This window comes from Camelus ferus, chromosome X (assembly GCF_009834535.1).
Source record: "Camelus ferus isolate YT-003-E chromosome X, BCGSAC_Cfer_1.0, whole genome shotgun sequence".
Lineage (NCBI taxonomy): Eukaryota > Metazoa > Chordata > Mammalia > Artiodactyla > Camelidae > Camelus > Camelus ferus.
In genome coordinates, this window is record NC_045732.1 from 74,373,936 (window position 1) to 74,394,668 (window position 20,733).

Below are 20,733 nucleotides of genomic sequence, written 5' to 3' on the forward strand. Positions count from 1 at the left end.
TGGCTCTCTGCCTCTTTCTATAATCCCTGTTTTCCTCGTGATGGGCCATGGGCATTGCTGAAATCCTCTTCCATGTCCTCAAGCATTAAGGGCTAGTCTCTTCCTTGGAGGACTGAATCATGATGTTTTTTTATTCCTCTGCTGCAAGTTGCTCATGAACACCTGTCACCTTCAGGACTCTCCAGATGATAAGCAGGCCACACCTATATGTTCATGTATACTTCAGTTAACAAATAACTACATCAAGCTCTCCCAAGAATATCTTTACCAAGGTCCACTCCATTCTTATGGATGCATAGAGATGGGCCTGGAGTTTATAATTTAGCAAGTGTCCAGGTAGGAAATGAGGTAACAGCCTCACTTTCTTGCAAGAAGCCCTTATTTTCTTGGCTCTTCCCTCCATTTGACTTTGGGAGAGAGTAACTCTCATCCTTTCCTGCATAGTGAAGGAAGGAAAAACCCTTTTTATTGTAAACTGGCAGTCTTGACAACTCTAATAATTCACTCTCATCTCTCACTCCCCTGGTCGTCTGTGGATTGGTCAAGGATTAGAGGCTTGGGACAGTGGCTAGTGGTTTCATGGTTGGTTCTTCCACTTTTTATAAGTCTTTATGAAAGTTGAGTCTCTGAAGAATGAATAAGTGTTTAGAGATTCTTTTCTCCATCTTTGAAGCTTTATTGCCAATTTCAGGGCAACATGAAAAGTCTCACTGAATATCTTATAATATATAGAAGAAACCTATGCTGAAATTTAGTTAATTTGTTTGGGGTTAAACCAAACTATTCCCTATTTCAGATATACAGATCCAGACTTATACAAGTTACACATATCAGTTTATTGTCATAGCCAACCTTCTTTGCTAGATTCTCAATAGAGTAAACATCATACTTGTAGCCTTCCTATATGCCTCTGGTCCAAACTGATCTCTCAGTCTATGAAAATACATTGCATTTGCAATCCAAACCAGAGGTCCTCCCCCAAGTATCACATATGATTGATGGATTCACTTATAAGACAAAGTTCTATGGATTTAGTCCGCATTCTGAACAATTTCCAATGTACCAGCACTAGCTTCCACCTTCTCTTCCACTCAAGAAAGCATATCGGGTTGCAAAGTAAAAGTGATATTATTAAAGCAAGTCTCTTAAAATTGCTCTTATTTATTTAAAATAATTTTCATATGTTGACACTTTTTTATTAGTAAAAAATTATTTGTGACATATTTTATAACTGATCATGACACCCAGTTCAGAAATAGCTGATCTGAACCAAAAAGCTTAGTGCTTTATATTCTCTAGTTTTGTTTTCAACAAAATTGCAGGTCTCCAAGAGGCAGGAATTGTATCTAATATATACCTAATGCTTAATACATTGTATTTTAGATGAGTAGATAGGTAGATAGTCAGGTGGATAAGTAGTAGTCCCAGATATATATACTCAGTACTTTAGTTGAGCTGGGACACAGATTATCAAGCCAGGAGTGACTAGAGAAGAAGGCATTAGTTTTTTATAGCCTCTATGCATTCTTCTTCTTAAGGAAACATAGGGGTTTGACATTGATTTGGCCTTTGCCATATTGTCTACATTACTATTTTAGGATCAAGAAATGCTAAGGAGTTTGATATTTATTGATATATTCAGTCTGTATTTATTGAATACCTACTGTGGGCTAATCACAGTTGAATAGGCACCATGAGTAAGATATAGTCCCTGTCACTGATGACCTTAGTTACCTACTGGAAGGAGGAGCATATTATTAAACAGTCGATTACATTATGCTGTGTGCTAAGTTAGGGGAAGTATAGAGTGGTATGGAAGCATATGACAGGGGTACTAAACCCTGACTTGATGTGAGTGGCCATGGAAAACTTCCTAAAGGAGATGACCCTCAAGCTGGGACCTAAAAGATGAATGAGTGGGAGTGGTGGCAGAGGGGTCTGGGCAAAGGTAACAGCTTATGCAGAGGCCCAGGGTCATTTTAGAGCATGTCACTTTCAAGGAAATAAAAGAAGTTCAATAGAGCAGGTATATGGATTACTAAGTCAAGAGTGACTCAAGAGGTTAAATCATAAAGGGCCTTATTTGTTGGGTTAAGAACTTCGAGAGCAATGCAGTGGAAGGGTTTTAATTAGGGATATGACATAGTATTTACATTTTAAAAGCATCACTCTACTATATATAAAATAAAGAACAAATTTCTTCTGTATAGCACAGGGAACTATATTCAATAGCTTGTAGTAACGTATAATGAAAAAAATATGAAAACAAATCTATGTATGTACATGTATGACTGAAACATGCTGTACACCAGAAATTGACACAACATTGTAAATTGACTATACTTCAATTTAAAAAAATGTAAAAACAAAACAAAACATCACTCTAGCTGCTAAGGATGAATGGATACACGGCAGAATTAGAGAAAGGAAAGCCAATAATTCAGATGATAATGATAGAGATTTGTAATTTTTCAACAGCTTTTTAAGCTTTTCTCTTTTTGAGGTGGCCAGGTTCTTTGTTCCCTCAAAACCAGCTGTCTTTATAGATTTCTCATATAGCCTATTCCTCCTCAGCTGGCACGCCAATCCTGTGCTTATTAAAATAAAATAAGTGGAGGTTCATTGTTCACTCTATGCTTTCTATAAATCTTCCCAAGTCTGGAATGTTTTCTTTCCACACATGGTTTGGCATATGTTTCCTCGTTCCTTTGCATCAAGAGTCTTCATTAGACTAAGTGTCCTAAAATGCTTTGTAGGTTGGGTTCTTCCAAAAGCAAACTCAGAGCTTCAGGAAGTTTATTAAGCTGCGTTCTCAGGATCGACAACTGTGCAATGGAGAAAAGAAGGGAAGAAAACAAGAATGGGTAGACAGACAGAACTTGGGCTGTGAAATAGTCACATCACAACAAAGGCCTCAGCCGACCCCAAGATGAACTCTGAAACTGAGACAGTCCCTTAGACTTGTCCCTTAGACTTGTTATGATGAACTGTTAGGGCTTTATACTTCTGTCTTGACCCATCCTTGAGTACATGTGCTCCCTGAGTTATGAACTCAGAAGAGGCAGTTCTCTCTACCTAATGGCAATTTCTGGAGAGGATTGGCAGCGGAGGGCAGTCAGCCAGAGGCATTCCTAGAAGCTGGGGAATAAGCCCTTCAGTCCTTAAGTGACATTTGAGTGCATCACAACATCTGCTACAAAGGTCTTTCTTGGAATAATGATTCTATGAGATGGTGATTGGTGTTCTAAGAAAAAAAATGTTACTTTTGTGGTCAAATAAGTTTCTTTGCTAGAAGAATTTGTAGAAATTTAAATATACTGGTATACATAGTGGATCTCCAGTGGGGGGTAGAGTGTGTAGAGACAGCAACCGTAAGTGATCAGAGAACACATTTTTAGAGGATTCTCTCCTAAGCATAGTGACACTAAATATCAGTGTGAGAAGTGCAGTTCCAGAGGCAAAGAAGACAGAAGAAATGCTATGCTTATGGGAACCTGGAGCTCTATTATCTCAGATTTTTGTCTCAAGTGTCCGACATAGCAAATAACCCATCTTGGTTCAACTATTAGCTAGTTAATTAGATTGTTATCTTGACTGGACTGTTATAGACTATTAATTCTGATCCACAACTAAATCAAACAGGACTTATTTCTTAATGAAAGTCTAGCTTAGTATGGAGACAAAATGTTGGCTTTATGGTTGACCATATTTCTTCTCATTCTGATGGGCTTGTCGGGATTATGTGTTTTTTGGAAATTGATATTGGTGACAACAAACGTAACGTTGCTTTCAAGAAAAACTTGTTATGTAATAGTATCGCAGTATGATACAAGGAGGCCTTGAAAATAATTCAGAGAAAACTAGAACTTTTCTCAGTCTGATTCCATGTCAACTTTGGCATCTCTGTCATTATTGACTCTATTGTTAAATCTATTTCCTCACTGCCCTCTTTTTGAAATAGTTCTCACCTCAGGATATCTGCTTACCTGACTTTCATATAAATCAATTCAGATTAAGTTAGAATCAGACAAAAGGCAGTTTCAGGAATAAAAATGAAACTCTTTGCTGAAATGTGCTACCCGTACTCGAGAAAGTTCATGGACAGGAAGACAATATTTTAAGAATACACTTTGAAAAATACACTTTGAAAAGTTAGAGAGAAATATTCACCTTCAGAAATAGCAAAGAAGGCCCTGAATGCCCACTGTGATCTGAAACGACTTTTGTTATAAGCATCGTGACATTAAGCTTTCTCAGAGTCAGTAGGAAGTAATATGTGACTTTGAACATGAATTTTCAATATCACACAGGTATATGTGTTCATGTGTGTGTGCAAAGTGATAGAGAAAGAGAGAAACTTACATAGAGGTAATCCAGATTACACTATAGGAGTTTGTCAGTGGGATATATTTTGGCTGGAAGAATCATTATTTTATATTTCAAAATTAATTGCAATGCTTTACTGTCTTCATATACTGATTTTTGGTTTGTTGGAAGTTATTTGAACCTTTCAGTCCATCTGAGCTTGTTAATCTTGGGCTGTAGAATTTTGTTTTATTTTGTTATTATTTTAACCAAAATAGTGTAAGTGCCTATTCTTGACCAATTTTTCATTTAAAAAAATAGTTCCTCCAAGTGGACTTTTTTTTTTCAAGCTACATTTGATTACTGCAGGACCTGACTGGAGAAAAGAGCTTAATTGGACTTGGCTAAATAGAAATACAAATGAAGTTACATGTTTTGAAGTGTACTGGCTCTAGAAGATATCCAAGACAAAATAAACTACATTTTAGGGAAGTGCAAGTAGATTTTTAAAAAATAAATAAATTATTAAAGTCCTATTAGGATGTGCTTCCCAGAGGTTTGGCAACCTCCTCGTTTCCAGTCCCAAGTGACTTTTGATTGATGATGTGCTGTCTGCATGGTCCCAATCACCCCCTCTCTTTCTTAGCAGTCACTGAGGGAGGCAAGCACATTGTGAGAAATAGCAATAGTGAAGAGGCTAGGATATCAGATATCTGGGGACAGTGGCATCAGTAAAAATCACAAGTTGCCTGACAGAAAGGAAATGTGGCTTTATCCTTCCTTGACCCCTGCTTCTCTTTCCAAATAAATGAATTGCTGTTAATGCCAAAATATCATCACTCTCCTTTTTTTTTCACCTCCATTCCCACCAAGACAAGAACAAAGGAATTGGTTCAGCTAGTTTCCCTGCATTGCACATGTTCTGTTCTTAATGTTTATTTGTTCGCTTTAGTTTTACTAGCATTTTCCTTTTATATAATATATAAATATGATCCATAGAAACTTGGGCAGTAGGAAATCAAAACACTCTTCGGGCCAAATATGTTCGCCAAAATTTTTAAATAAAAAAGCCAATTCCTAACACTAGGACAGCAGCTCTTAGCATGAATGCAAGTGAGCCCGGACTTTGAGACAACCAACTTACAAAAGACACATGTAAACTGGAGGACTCTGAGCCTTGACTTTCTACTGCAAGGCTGGCATCCTGATGTTATTTACTCACTAGGAGACATTATAAAGAGTCTGAGGACTTTTAGGAGTTATTCAGGTTGAGCTGTGAATAACAAGACAGTTTGGGAGAGCAGGGTCCAGGACTGATTCTCAGGGAAGCCCAGCCTACCTGTGGTTGGTCTCCTGTCCTAGATTCGGTCTCTTTTCTCCTACTGCGTTACTGCTTTCACTTTAACTTGTCATACTTTTTGAATTAGGGATGGAGGACATATATTTCGAAAAGGAATAGGTTTTATGTGACTCAACAAATAGAGAAGTCAAATAGCTCGTTGCTCTTTTTAATTAAGTTTTCCTAATTAGTTTTCAGTATAGATGCACTTTTCTTCATTTTTACATTCAGTTGAATGATGAGAATAAACTTCAATTTAGATGCAATTCAACTATGAATTTCCTATGATGTACCTAATCCTGTGCTAAGTGCTACAAGGGACCTAAAGTTATTATATCATAAAGTTCTAGTCCACCGTTGTGAGAGTTAATATTATGTCAACTGGGCTAGGCTAAGGGATGCCCAGATAGCTGGTCTTCTGGGTGTGTATGTGTGTCGGCGTTTCCGGAAGAGATTAGTATTTGAATTGAGACTGAGTAAAGAAGAGCACCATTACCCAAGCGGGTGGGCATCATCCAATCAGTTGAGGGCCAGAATAGTTAAGGAGGAAGAGGGCATTTGCTGTCTGCTTGAGCTGGGGCATCCATCTCTTCCTCCCCTGTGACATCAGTGCTCCTGGTTCTCTGGCCTTTGGACTCGACTGAATTATACCTCTGGCTTTCCTGGGTCTCCAGCTTGCAGATGGCAGATCTGCAGTGGGATGGGACTTTTCAGCCTCTATGATAGCATGAACCAATATCTATATCTATATCTACATTTATATATATTACATAAATTTATATATATATATATAAAATATCTTATTGGTTCTGTTTCTCAGGAGAACCCTGACTAATACACCCGTTTAACTGCAACCCCTACTGTCCAAGTAAAATCAGAGTAGCTCCTTAGGCATGATTCTTCCTTGCCTTTCCTTGACCATGCCACAAAATTTATAGTTTACAGGGCATTTTTGGTGGCTTATGAGAACCCAATGCTGTGAAGTGAAAGAATTCATAGTCACTAACTGCGCTGCTAGAGACTATGGACATAAAGGATCAGATTTACCTGCTAAAGCTAGAGCCTTATTTTCTCCCAAGTGCTAGTCAGTTGTTCCAAAATAATTTGATATTCTACCAATTACCCACTGGGTTTTAAATATCATATCCTATATTAAGTTCTTGAGTCATTAACATTTATTTTTGAACTCTCTGTGTGGTTTTGTTACTGTATCTGTCTCTTCATTCACTGTGTAAAAACATTTTAATTACTTGAGCTCTATAATACTTTTGAAAATATCTGGTAAGGCTAGCCATCACCCTTGTGGAAATTAGCTTGGGTATTCTTCTGGATAGCTTCGTATGCTTATTTTTTGTTTGTTTGATGTTGAGAAACCGCTTAGCTGGTTCCAAAAATCTCTTTCAGTATTTTTATTGGGATTATGTTAAATGCATAGATTATTTTAAGGATTTCCTTTTCCTATCCCTGAACAAGGTATGAGATATATGTTTAAATTTATTTATATGTATTAAACTATTTTTATATTTTCAGTAAAATGTTAAATATTTCTATTGCATTTATTATCATTTTTTCACTAGATGTTTTATCTTTTAATTTTGAATTGCCTCCGCAGCTATGTTTGTATTACCTTTCTGACTCCTTATCTCATAGATTTGTTACTTCTCTATATTATACTTGACTAAACTACCTAGAGTTTATATAGTTTACTGGAATTCTCACAGAACTAACTCTTTTAGTGCTTATTTTTCTTTCTGTTCTCTAAATCATAAGTTTTTGATTTAATCTTTACCAATTTTTTATTTCTGTTTTTCTTGGATCTGTTTTTTCCTTTGCTAGCTTTTTTAAGCTAGAGTCTAAGTAATATATGTTTTCCTTCCTCATATTTATTAAGAAGAGCATTTATAGCTATGAATTATTGTGAGTACAGCTATTGGGATATTCTATACTTTCGATCTATTTTGTTTTCTAAATCACCAGATTTCTAAATCATTGGTAATTAGTTTTCTTAATCATTGGCATAATTATAGTATCTTTTATTTTCTTCTTTGAGCAATGTTACTTAAAAGTGCATTTCTTATTTTCCTAATTCAGTTTTCTTAAATTTTTGTTTATTTCTACTTTTATTGCATTGCGGTTACAGAATGTGATCTGTAGCTTTCGTGCTTTGGCGAAGTGATTATAGCCTGCCTAATCAATCAGAAAAAGTTGCTCTTTTATTGTACAAGGCACAATGTTCAGCATCCAACTAATAAATCACCTTATTATTGTGCTTATTTATATTATTTATTCTTGTTTATTTCTTGTGCATTTGACAAATGTGATTTACAAATCCAAGTCTACCATTTACTAATTGTGGCCTTGGGCAAATTACATAATCCTTCCAGGCTTCATCATTCACTTGAGCCCAGCTCTGGGACTGTTAATGAAGGTTCTATGTTTTAATATACATACAGTGTTTTTGCATGCTGCCTAGAATATACTAAGTGCTTTTATCTAATAGTTATTTATTCATATTTTTTGACACTGTCTTATTTTGATCTTTAACCCAATGTGAAGATCTTTGTTTTCTAATAGGTAAACTTATATCTTTAAGTTTTGTTACTGTTTTAATCATTTGTCCTCCTCCCTTCCCTTCCTTCCTTCTTCCTTCCCTCTCTTCCTCCCTCTTTTTTCTGAAGCATTTTTCTCTTTCTATTCTTTTCTGTATTTTATCATGTACAGCATGCATTCACATTTATCTTTCAGTTATTTCAAATATACACAGCGTGTTTACCTTTAAGCACTACTTAGAGCTGAAGCTTAAGTTTGGGAGTCGAACTAGAGAAGCATGTTGACTCAATGAGGGTGAATCAGAGAGGGTTTGGACACAATTCATCAGTGTTTTAAAGCTGCACCAAGTAAGATTCTTTCAATGTAGTAAAATAGAGATTGGCACTTTAAGACAACTGTGTAAGGTTTTTGTTGTAAAGGACAGAATACAGTATTTTAAGTGAGACCATGAATTCTTTGATACAGCCTGGAGTAGACTCTTCTCAGCTGGTCAGTCCATTTCACAAAAGTAGCCTTCCAAGTCCCTCTTGAAAGTGGCAGTATATTTTGAAAAGGGTGGTTTCTTTTCCCTCAATCTCTTGTACCTTTCCTAAGGGTTTGTAAATTTCCTTCCTTCTGAAGAGTTGATGTGAGCAGATAGTCCTAATTATTTAAACCATCCTAACGATAATTCCTGATCTTTATATAGCACTTCATAATTTGTCTCATTTGATGCTTATGTTAATATCATTAAATAGGAAGAGGAGGAGTGCCTATCCATATTTTACTGGTAAAGAAACCAAGGCTCAGAGAAGTAACTTCAACAGGTTTTTGTAACTAATAAGGGGAAGAATTGGGACTACAGTTGTTCACTGCTTTTTACACAATAGCTATCTTTTAGAGGACTGTGATCATTCATCAGTCTGCAAGATCCTCAAGAGATACTTGACATGATTGAAAATGGTCAGAAACCTCCTATCCTGGCTAAGAAATCACAAGACTGCCTAATTCCTGCCCCTATGCTTTTGCTCAAATACTCCCTTATCTTCCCTCCAAATCCAGGTCATTATCTCCTTCTGTGCTGTGCTTAAAATTCTCTTTTGCTAGGAAAACTCAAATGTTGTGAACCTTGGGCTACTCAGATCACTATATTATTGTTCTTGTTGCTTCATAGATTCCTTTTAAAGCCATATTTCCATTGTGAACTGCTCCGGAGCAGGTATTATGTATGATAAATGGCCAGGGCCAGACATGCTGGAGTCTCCTAGCTTTACAACATGGCATGGGGACAGCCTGACAGACTGCAAGAGTTCAGCTCATGATTCCCCCATTTATTAGAACGTGATCATAGATACACAGTTATTTGACCCACTATTACCTATTTCTCATCTGTAATGTATAATAGGTAATATTTGATGAATGTTTACTAAGGTGCCAGATGCTTTACGTATATTGTCTTTAATCCTTATAATAAATTTGCATGGTAGGTATGAGTTTTACTCTTACAAATGAGGAAACTGGGATTAAAAAAATTAAGTGGTTTATCCAAGATCACACAGCAAATGGTAGAGCCTCGATTTGAAGCCCAGTCTTCCTGAATAGAAATTCCACACTTTCCCCAAAATACCCAATAGTGTCATAATAACAATGACTGCTCAGTGTTATAATTAGGAACAGAAAAAAATTAGGCTTGCAGATGGCCTAGTACAGTGCCATGTTTATTTCTTCTTTCCTCCCCTTTCTTACCAATGTGCCCTCCACCATAAGCCACCATTTTAGAAGCCTCTCTAAGGTACAGCCTGGTTAACAAGGCTGTTGCTGCTAAATTCTTTCTTTCTTTTTTTTTGCCTCAGTAGAGTTTTCCGCAATAGCATATCATCTGACAATTACAGGTAGGAAATTAATTCCCTACTGAATTAAGAATTTCTTTTGAATTGCCATATTTCATCAATTCTGAAATATATATTTTTTGTATTTGAGCAGCTCTGACATCAAGATGGACCTTACAGTTGATAGTATCTTACAGTTACTGTTGGCAGTGGTGTTTCTCTCTCTCTCTTTTGCTTCCTTTCTGTTTTTCTTGAACATAAAATGATCATATGTCTTAGAATCAATGGTTTTGTAGATTCAGTGAAATATGATATGTACAAGTCAATACATTATAGGTATGTGGTATGTCCTATGGAATCTAGCCTCTTTTTAGAAGCTGTCACAAAGTTATAGAAAAAATTATGTGTGAAATCATTTTATTGAGGAAACTGAGGCCTAGAAAGGGGTATGTGGTTTTTCTAAGTGTATAGAACTTCTAGGTAGCAGAGGCAAGACTGGAATATAACTTTTCTAATTCCTATTAATTTTCCCTTTATTTACCCTTTGGAGAAGTTTCATCTTAATTCTATCGTACTCTTTCTCTTCCTCCCTGAAGACTGAGAAAATATATTAATTCATATCAGTTCTATAGGCACATGGCCTGTATTTAATCCGAATTACAAATGCCAGGTGGCTCTCAATACTCTGAGTGGGTGTGATTTCTATCTGGTGTTTCTATCTTTTCCTCGGAGCACTGGTGAATTTAACCCTTTCCTGTCCCTACTTATTAACACTTTTTCATTTGCTTCTTCCTATCTCAGGTCTGAATTCAATTCATGACTCACCTATTGTATTATTTTCTGCCAATAACATAGTACATTTCTAGTCCATCTCAAATGGACATTTACAAAGTTTCTTCATAAAGTACAAAGGGATATTTATAATTAGCATAATAACAGATAGGAAGCCATTAGCCACACATTTATTTATTTATTTAATTGATTTATTGAAGTATAGCCGTTTACAATACTGTGTTAATTTCTGGTGTACAACATAGTGATTTATTTATATATATATTCCTTTTCATACTCTTTTTCATTATACATTATTATAAGATATTGAATATAGATCCCTGTGGTATACAGTAGGGCCTTGTTTATCTATTTATATATAATGGTATCTGCAAATCCCAAATTTCCAATTTATCTCCCTACCCCTTTTTGCCCCTCGGTAACCATAAGTTTGTTTTCTATGTCTGTGAGTCTGTTTCTGTTTTATAAATAAGTTCATTTGTGTCTTTTTTAAAAAATTCCACATGTAAGTGATACCACAGGTATTTTTCTTTGTCTTTCTGGCTTACTTCATTTAGAATGACAAATCTCCAAGCCATCCATGTTGATGCAAATGGTATTATTTTTTCTTTTTTGTGGCTGAGTAGTATTTCATTATATAAATATACCACAGCTTCTTTATGCAGTCATCTGTCAGTGGACATTTAGGTTGTGTCCATGTCTTGGCTATTGTAAAGCACACTTTTATTTTTGATGTTTCTACTTGCTTCAGCCCCCTCAGCACCTATTCAAAACTCTCTGAATCTAGAAGGTGTTCCGTAAACTTTTGCCAACAAGCAGCTCAGATTAGCAGTGGCTCTAAAGCTACATCTCTCTTTCCTACTAAATCAGTAGCAGAAAGCCGCACCTGGCACAGCGCCTGGTACACCCTCAGCACTCAATATATGATAGTTCTTGTCTCTTATTTTTTAACCCACTATATCCAGATCATACTTTACAGCTGTAGACTCATGCCCTGATATTAGCTGCTAACTCAGCGGGGCCCATATGAGGAGTTCTTGGTCAGGCACTTCATGTGTACATCAGATTTATGACTTACTGACTTACACAACATTAGAGTGGGAAGAAAATATAAGTAATCATTTGATCCAGTGTCCTTATTGTACAGGTGAAGGTCCATATTGAGAGTGCTTATACCTTGATATAATTAGCCCATTCTCCTGGGTGGCAGTTATCAGCAGTTAGAAGACCCCACTCCCAAACTATCTGAAATTCCAAATGTTTCTAAACTTCCAAACTTCTTTATTAAAAATTTATTTATTTATTTATTTTGTTTGTTTGTTTAAATGGAGGTACTGGGGATAGAATCCGGGACCTCATACATGCTAAGCATGCGCTCTACCACTGAGCTATACCCTCCTCCCTAAACTTCTCAACTTCTAAGGCGTGGCTTGTCTGTTTTCCAAATACTGACTGAATATCTGTGGCAGTGTAATACAGAATAAAGAAAATAGGCTCTGCCCTTAAGAACTGTATAACTTTGGGCAAGGCAGGTAACCTCTCTGAGTGTCATTCCCTACTCTGAAGAATTAGGATAATAATACCTCTCTCTTATGGTTGTTGTGAACTCACATTTATAAAATTAATCATAGTGCTAGCAGAAAATGCTGGTTTCTCCTCATTTCTTTTCCTCCCGAATGCCAGATTTTTCTGATCGCTAGCTAACTGTTTAGCTCTTTTCCTAGCCTTATATGTTGATCAAAAGCCTTGACTACTGCAGGTTTGTAGACGTGTTTAGGGATTTGTTCTGTCTTGCTTTCTACCAGGTCATCTCAGAGGGCCAGTGGGTAAAAACTCTTAAGAGATTGTTAATAAGTGAGACGTGCCAATATTAGTGTTGTAGTGATGGAGTGGGTATGAGAAGTAACAATGCAGGTGGGAAAAATAGATTCCTCATTAGAAGCATTATTGTAGTTAAGACATAATCACACTCCAAGCCACTTGTTTGCCTGTTTTCCCATTTGCCACTTCTACAGGTTTGAAGCAGCAGTTCTCAAACTGTGGTCTAAAGAGGCCTAGTGGTCCCTGAGTCTCATTCTGGGGATCTGCACTGTCTTTTCCCTTCCACCTGCATTTCTGGGTAAGGTTGGATTTTCTTCATGTACTTTAGCTAGATAACTGATTGAATCCAAAAGCAGATATGAAAATCCTGCTGTCTTCTATTTAGTCAAACATATATGAGAGTTGCAAACATGTGAAACAATGCCATTCTTCTCACTGTTTTTAAAATTTTGAAAATATAATCATGTTTCATGAAAACATTATTTATGTTAGTTAATACATGCTAGATTTCTTACTGTTTTTTAAGTGAATTAAAAAGAAATATATTTTTAAATTTTACTTTCTAAAATGGTAAATATTGATAGATACAACCCACATAGACAAAAACGGTTTTTGGAGTCCTCAATAATTTTTAAGAGTTTAAAGATGTTCTGAGACCAAAATATTAAAAACTGCTGGTCTAGAAATTAGATTACAAATGTATAGTTATTATGCAAACTCCTCTATATTAGGGATCAACCAGCCACTGCCCACAGGTCAGCCTGCAGACTTCCTCTTGTTCTTATAAATAAAGTTTTATTGGAACATACCCATACCCATTTGTTATGAATTGCCTATGGCTGCTTCAGTGCTACAATGACAGAGTTGAGTCATTGAGACAGACTGTATGACCTACAAAGCTTAAAATATTTACTCTCTGGATCTTTATAGAAATTACTGATCATAGTCTATAGTATAGAATGTCCATGTACAGTTTTTTAAAGTGAGATGTATTTCTCTTATTTGATTCATTCTAATAGTCTTCTTACCTATACAGATCAAATCCATCTTGATGATCAGTGAGGAGACAGATGCTAAAGCTATATTGCACAAAGTCACCCAATAAATACTTATTGATAATCTAATGTGTTTCAGATACTGTGCTAAGTAATGAGGATCTAATGTTGAACAAAACAGATTTTGACATTATTTTCATGGAGATTATATCCTGTTTACTCAGGCTCATTTTTGCTTTACTCATTAACACTAGATTACACATAAGTTGAATATACCATGGCTTAATGAAACTGTGTCTAGGATAGAGACATCAACAACTGTCAGAAATAGGCAGATTTTCTCATCAATTATGGCCCTTCAAATGGAAGTCTAAGGGCTACCAGATTTGAATTTGGAGAACATATGACTTGGATCCAGTGGGGATGAAAGAGATGTGTGCTAGAAGGATGCAGCAGTGTCCATTTATTAGTTCAACAAAAATTTATTAAGAAACTTCAATATACTGGACACTGTACTGGTATATGACTCCCATCCTCTTATGTTTATGAAGTAATTAGGGTGAATCCGACCATGTTAGAAAGAGGAAAAAGGGATTACTTTTATTATATTCAGATGCTACTATTTCTGAATTCTAGTCCTTCAGTGAATTGTGTAGATGGCCATGAAAAAAAGGATTTGTAACTTTTTTTTCTCTTCAATGCCTAGAATAAGATGACAAGGACTTTATTTCATAGCTCTTCCCTTGAATTTCAAAGGTAGACTTCAGTTACAGGAAAAATCATATACCCAGAGTAGTTTAGAGTTAGAAGAGATTTAACTTGTTCAAATCGAGAAATTGAGACACTGCGAGGTTAAGTGATTTGCTTAAGATAATACACCTAGTTTGTGGAGGCCTGCGAACTAGAATCCCAGACATGAGCGTTTTCCATTGAACCACGCTATTCTCTCTTTTTTCCAAAGTGTTTACTGTGAAAGAGACACAAATATTATATGTAATCTACTGCATTGTCAGGACAAAAACATGAAATTAAAATCCATCCAGGATGAGATCACGTCTCTGAGTGGTTCAGAATAATTCTTTGATACAGTCATTCATATGGGAAGTAGATTCCCAAAGTGGTGACAGAGAGACACGAAAATAAGCATTGTTTTATGGATTGGGATAATTGAGGGAAGGAGGGTGAGGCAGGAGTCAAATTACTAATGAAGACATGAGCACATGACCAGTAAACCAGCTAGCAGTAACCCTGTCTTTTTGTGTTTGTAACTAGAGAACCAATTGGAATTGTGACTCCGGGGAAGGATCTTAACATCTCTAAGCTTCCAGTTTCCTGTATGTAAAAATGAAGCTCAATAAATTTACCTACCTCATAGGACTATTGTATGGATTAGAGATGATAATTGCAAAACACTTAACTCAGTTCCCTGGCAGAGAGGAAGCATTCAATTAAAGGTATTATCACTAGTCTGAATTAATTTTGTTATGATCACTTTTAATGATCCAAACATAATTGGGTTTACACATAAAGGTATCTCAGCAGTCTGGCAATTCTGGTATTCTAAGATTGTCTGCATCTTCTTTTTCAAATGACAAAGAGCCTTGTGTCTCCTTGAAGTTACGCTAAAATTGGATTCAACAATGTGGTCTTGCTGACAAATGGATGTAAACTCATAAGTTAGTCTTTTGGCTTTTATGTGAAAAAAGAAATGATAAATTATAAAGGAATCTCTAAGTAAGTAGCATGTCATCTCCATGCTTCTTATTGGAAGACCGCATCATCACAATCTTATTGTTTTTCTTGATGCCTTATGCCTTGTACTGTGAGCATTTTCATTTGTGCTACTGGTCACAGAAATAAAATCTGGTTATGGGTTAGGAAGGGGAATGGCAGATCTGGCTTTTAAAGATGAGAATTTCTTGCTCAACTCATAGACTTCAAGATCTGCATATAAGACCTGCTTGGTGAAAGAATCATTTATTCCCCACCAACAAAATCAATGAAGAGGCTCCCAAAAACACATTTATGGTGATCCCTGACAGATAATTGAATAACTAGGAAAAAAATCCAACTTCCTCTGGTTTCAGACCCATTGATGTTCTAACAAACATGGACTGAGCATGTATTAAATGCAAGCACTGCACTGGGCACTGGGGAATAAGACCCAGCCTTTGTCCTTAAAGCAATCCATTAATTTACTCATTCAAAAAATATTGTTGCCATGTTGATCGCCTTCTGTGTGCTACATGCAAGACATATCATAGTGAACAACATAGATCTGGTTCAGCCCTCAAAGAGGTTACGGTCTAATGGGGGAGACAAATTTAGTCAAGTAAGTGTATAGTTATAAACAGTGGTGCACACTGTGAGAAAGGAGCTCTTTGGTGTCTGGAGAGCACGTAGGAGGGGAACCTGACCTAATTTGGGAAGGCTTCCCTGAGGAAGTGACTTTTGACTTAAGATCTGAAGAATGGGTAAAGGGTTAACTAAATAAAAGAAAGAAAGGGAATCATTCCATAAAGCAGGGCCAGGGTGTGCAAAAACCTTGTAGCAGAATGAATTACAGCAGATCTGAGGAGCTAAAGGGTTAATGTGGCTAGAATGCAGAAATCAGGGAGAGTATCCTGTGAAATTAGGCCAGAGAGAGAGACTCAACTGGAGTCAAGTAGGCCCTTGTAGGCCATGGAAAAGAGTTTTGGATTTTGTTTGTTAAGTGCAGAGTGAAGCCATTTTTTTTAAGAGTTTCAAGCAGCAAAGCTCCAGAAATCAAAAATGAAAGCTGATTTTTGATTTTTAAAAATATAATTTTGGATCACAAACAGAGGATGATTTGTTCTTGGGTAAATGTGCAAAGAGGGATGCCAAGAGCCTACTCAATTAGTTCAGGCAAGACATGATAGTGACTTCAACTAGGGTGGTAGCAATGAGATGGAGAACAAGGGGTGGATTTGCTTCAAAGAATCACTCTATCCCACTGTCTGATCAGGATTTGTCCTTTCAAAGTACCACTAAAGGGTTTTCGCATAAAAGAATCCCCTGTTAAGCCCACCTGGCTTCATAGTTGCCCCAACACTAGGAAATGTTCCGTGCTCCCCGATGTTACTATGTCTGTAATACCTCAGTGATACCTTCTGCCTTTTCAGTACTCTGATATACTTTTCAATATTAAATTCTCTTCTGACTTAAATTCATTCATTCAATGCGATAAACATTTGCTTTGAATTTTAACAGAAATATTTAAAAATGTAACTTTGCATATTATTGTGTGATAAGACTAGTAGCTATAAAATTGTCATTACAGATGCTCTGATCCCACTAACTGTGATTTAATAGAAAAAAGACAAAAATTCCAAAATGGCAAAATTGGGTCTGATACTCATAGATTCTAGAGCTAATAGAGGGAAAAGGAATTTAATCCAACTTTCATCACTTTCCATGTTTTTTTTAAGATGAAAAAAACCCAGAGATTCAGAGATGTTAATTGACTTGTCAAAGATCACAGAGCTACATAGTTACCAGTGTTTAGTCTAATACACCAGGCCATATTTGAACAACCTGCTGGATCTTTATGTGCTATTGAAAAACAGAAAAATGAATCAGGAGTGAATTAAGCTAGTAATATTTAGATTTATTTTTATTTTTGTTACTTGTTACATCAATAGTGCAAATTGGAAGGCAGGGTAAGAACTTTGAACCCTTAAAATTTTGCGAAACTGAGAGTAAACATGGTAACTGCCTTAAACTATATTTTATAACTTGCAAACATAATTTTCAGTATAATATTTTCTTATGTACATTAACATACTCTAAAAATATAGTTTACATTGAAACACAGAATATTCAGTTTTTTAAAAAAGCTCTCTTTAGTAGATGAGAAACTAAAAGAGAAAAAAACAAGGTGAAGACATAAAGTGGAGCCACAAATGATATAATAAAAATAATACAAAACTCAGAGTCCTGATATGCTGGCCGTGGTTGGCCCCCGGCTCTGACTCTACACTTTTTTTATCAAAGAGGGAAAATCTAAACTTGATCAGCTGTATCAGTGGCTCTCAACTCTGGGTTGCAAACCATAGTTATGAGACTTAAAATAAAAATCCCTTCATCTTCTGGATGTCAGATCACTCACTCACACTTTCAGAATATCTGACTCAGTAGTTACTTTGAGAATCAGCTGGGGAGACCTAAAAGGTTGATTCCTAGACCAAATTAGACAGAGTGTATCATCAGAATCTTTGGGGGTTGGGTCCAAATATTAATATTTTTAAAAAATCTCCCCAGATAGTTTTAATGTGTAGGCAGGATTAAAAGCCATTGAGATATTTGGTCCAGAAGGCCCCACCATCACCTACTTGCAATAAAACAAAAATAAACAAGCAAAATCTAATGAATGTTCCCTGAAGAAACACTGCTATTCCTGATAGTTCAGACCAGGGAAAAATGTCTCTCTAATTACCTCTTAAAAGGACATTGAGGAATGAAAAAAACAAAAAACCAAACCAAAACCAAACCAAAAAACAAAATGCCTATATAAAAATACATACAAACCTTCATAAATATGTTTTTCTCCACTTAGCTTTTAATAGCTGTTGGGTGGTAGCTATTCCAAATTACCAATTAAATAGATCTTTAAATGACAATTTAGTGTTGGCATTCTGTTGTGAAATTTGGCAGCCAAAAGGACATGTGCCCAAGAAGAAGGCCATCATCAGGACCTGGCCTTAATTGTTGTGTTTTTCCCTTGGGTGGTGATGGATTTGCTCTGGGCCGCCCACATTCAGATCCTGCTATGGCTGGTGATACATATTTGTAAGACAGCTCACCCTGGATTATGCTTATAGTCTGTGAATCAAAGGAAAACGAACTATATATAACAACTAAAAGCATGGGCTTTGAAATCAGACAAACCAGGGCTCAAATCCTGACATCACTTCCTACGTGTTGACTTTTGGGGAATTTATTAAACTTCTCTGACCCGTAGTTTCCTTATCTCTAAAATGCTAGCAAGAATAGTACCTACTCCCTAGGTTGTTGTAAGGACCAAATTGGGTAACGTATGTCATTTTCCTGTCATGTAGTATGTGCTCAATTAATATCAACAACTTATGAAAATCATCTATTGGTTAGGCGAAAGTCTTATATTAGCCCACTCTAACTAGTTGAGCTAACCACGTGGCTAGTTGGGCATTCTGGCTGAAGTCATCTGATTGTCTTAATTAGAGTGGAAACTTCTCTGAAGGCATCTATCCTAAGGTTATGTCATTAAGTTGACAAATCTTATGAACTATCCCATACTGAATGTTTTTTTTTCTCAATAATGGCCAATTTTTTCTTACGACCTTCTCTTATTTTGTTCCAGTCTTTTCCTGGCTGCTGATCTTTGGCATTTTCCCAAGTTCTTAGCCCTTTGGACTCACCAAGCTTGTTGCTTCGGATTCAGTCTCAGAGCTCTTGAAGAACTCTGGCTCATACTCACTCTATGGTTCCTTCTACTCCTGGGTATCTCAGGTAAGATACCCTGATCTGACTCCATCCTTCTGTAACTGAAGCCCTGGTACCTTTCCTCTAAACTAGTGCTCTAGTGTGGCCCACTTGCAGATGGTCCACATCATCTTCTTTCAGGGAGGATTAAAATTGAAGCAAGGTAAGCAACTGAAATGTGTGAGAATATACATCTTGAATGCGTTACAAGATGAAAATCTGCCCCATCTTATTGTTTCACTGACTATGTTTTCGAATGGCGTGTTATATAGACAGTTCAGATGCTAATTCATTTGGCCTGAACTTTAAATAAATCAGTGCTGTTAAATCATCTGTGGATCTAAAATGAAGTTTTTAAAAGAGTCTTGTATTTACCTAAGGAGTGAAACACATTTTTTTTCCTGATTACTGAAAGAGATTTGCATTTTAATAGCCAGAGTTATCTCAGTAAGTCTGTTTAATTTGAAACCATGATAAAATATTTGAACGGTATAAAGAAGTAAAGTAAAGTTAACTCTTTCCCTCTCTAGTTTCCTTCCCAAAATGTTAGCCACACTGCCATTTCAAAACAGTTTAAAACTGTTTATTAAGCTTCAACTATATATTACCTGCTGTTTTGGGCACTTTGCATATTTCATTTGACATCTTTACAACAATTTTATCAGATAGATATTATTATTGCCTACTGTTTTCTTACAGGAAAAAAATGTGTTTCAGAGAGGTTGTGTACATTTCCAAGGTCACATATATAGGAAGTGGCTCAAGTCTCCATGGGAACACATGACTGTGCTCATAATTACTACTCCACACTGCTTCTCAATGCTTGAATCTCTCCCACCAAACATTGTATATACGTGTAAGGTAGTCCTAGCTTCTATCTCAAGTGAGGGCATATGTATTTCTGGCTGTGATGAGTTTTTGGGAAGATCCAATTCAGATAACATTTTTGCCTCATTTTTGAGTTACCCCGGCTGTGGAAATTAAAATAGATTTTCTTTTTTTTTAAATCACAGTTTTTTTCCTAAAAAAAAAGATTTATTTATTTTATAAATATTCTTAATGGAGGTGCTGGGGATTGAACCCAGGATCTCATGCATGTTAAGCACGTGCTCTGCCACCAAGATATACCCCTCCCCCCTAAAATAGACTTTCTAAACACAAAGGGTCTAACCTTAGACTTTCTACACTAATTCCTGAATTAGCCTCAGAGAGGCCCATTTGTAATATAGCAGGCAGGAATGAGTGGTTCTTTGAAACCTGATTAGCAAATGTGGAAATGCCAAGCTACTGCCTGAATGTCCCTCCATTTGTTTGCATCTGTGTCCAGATGCAGTCTTGGTTTAAAGGTCGTTTTAAGCATAAAGCAAGACAGTAATCCAGGCCATAAACCCTAGGATACAGCAAACCTCAATGATTGCCACATACACTCAGTACTGCAGCAAGGACAAGGGAGGGAGGAAAGTGTTAGGCTGGCGTGTCCTGATATGCCACATCTCCAGAATTCATAGTCTTATGTGCTTATTTTCCAGAAGCATTTCACCATGAGCTATTTTGGTATTTATGCCAAATTAGATTAAGAAAATAGAGAATGATTTGCTATCATTATACGTTAAAGCTTAATCACAGAAAATTCTTGATGGAC

At 36.4% G+C, this 20,733-nt stretch overlaps 1 long non-coding RNA gene across 1 annotated transcript in view; it reads left to right on the forward strand.

The window, feature by feature from the left end:
* Positions 1-15,042, forward strand: part of LOC116661946 — a 130,221-nt gene extending 115,179 nt beyond the window's left edge. Inside the window, exons 3-4 of the long non-coding RNA XR_004317906.1 lie at positions 12,810-12,913; positions 14,883-15,042. This is a non-coding gene — a long non-coding RNA (uncharacterized LOC116661946). The remainder of the gene's footprint in view (positions 1-12,809; positions 12,914-14,882) is intronic.
* The last annotated feature ends 5,691 nt before the right edge of the window (positions 15,043-20,733 follow it).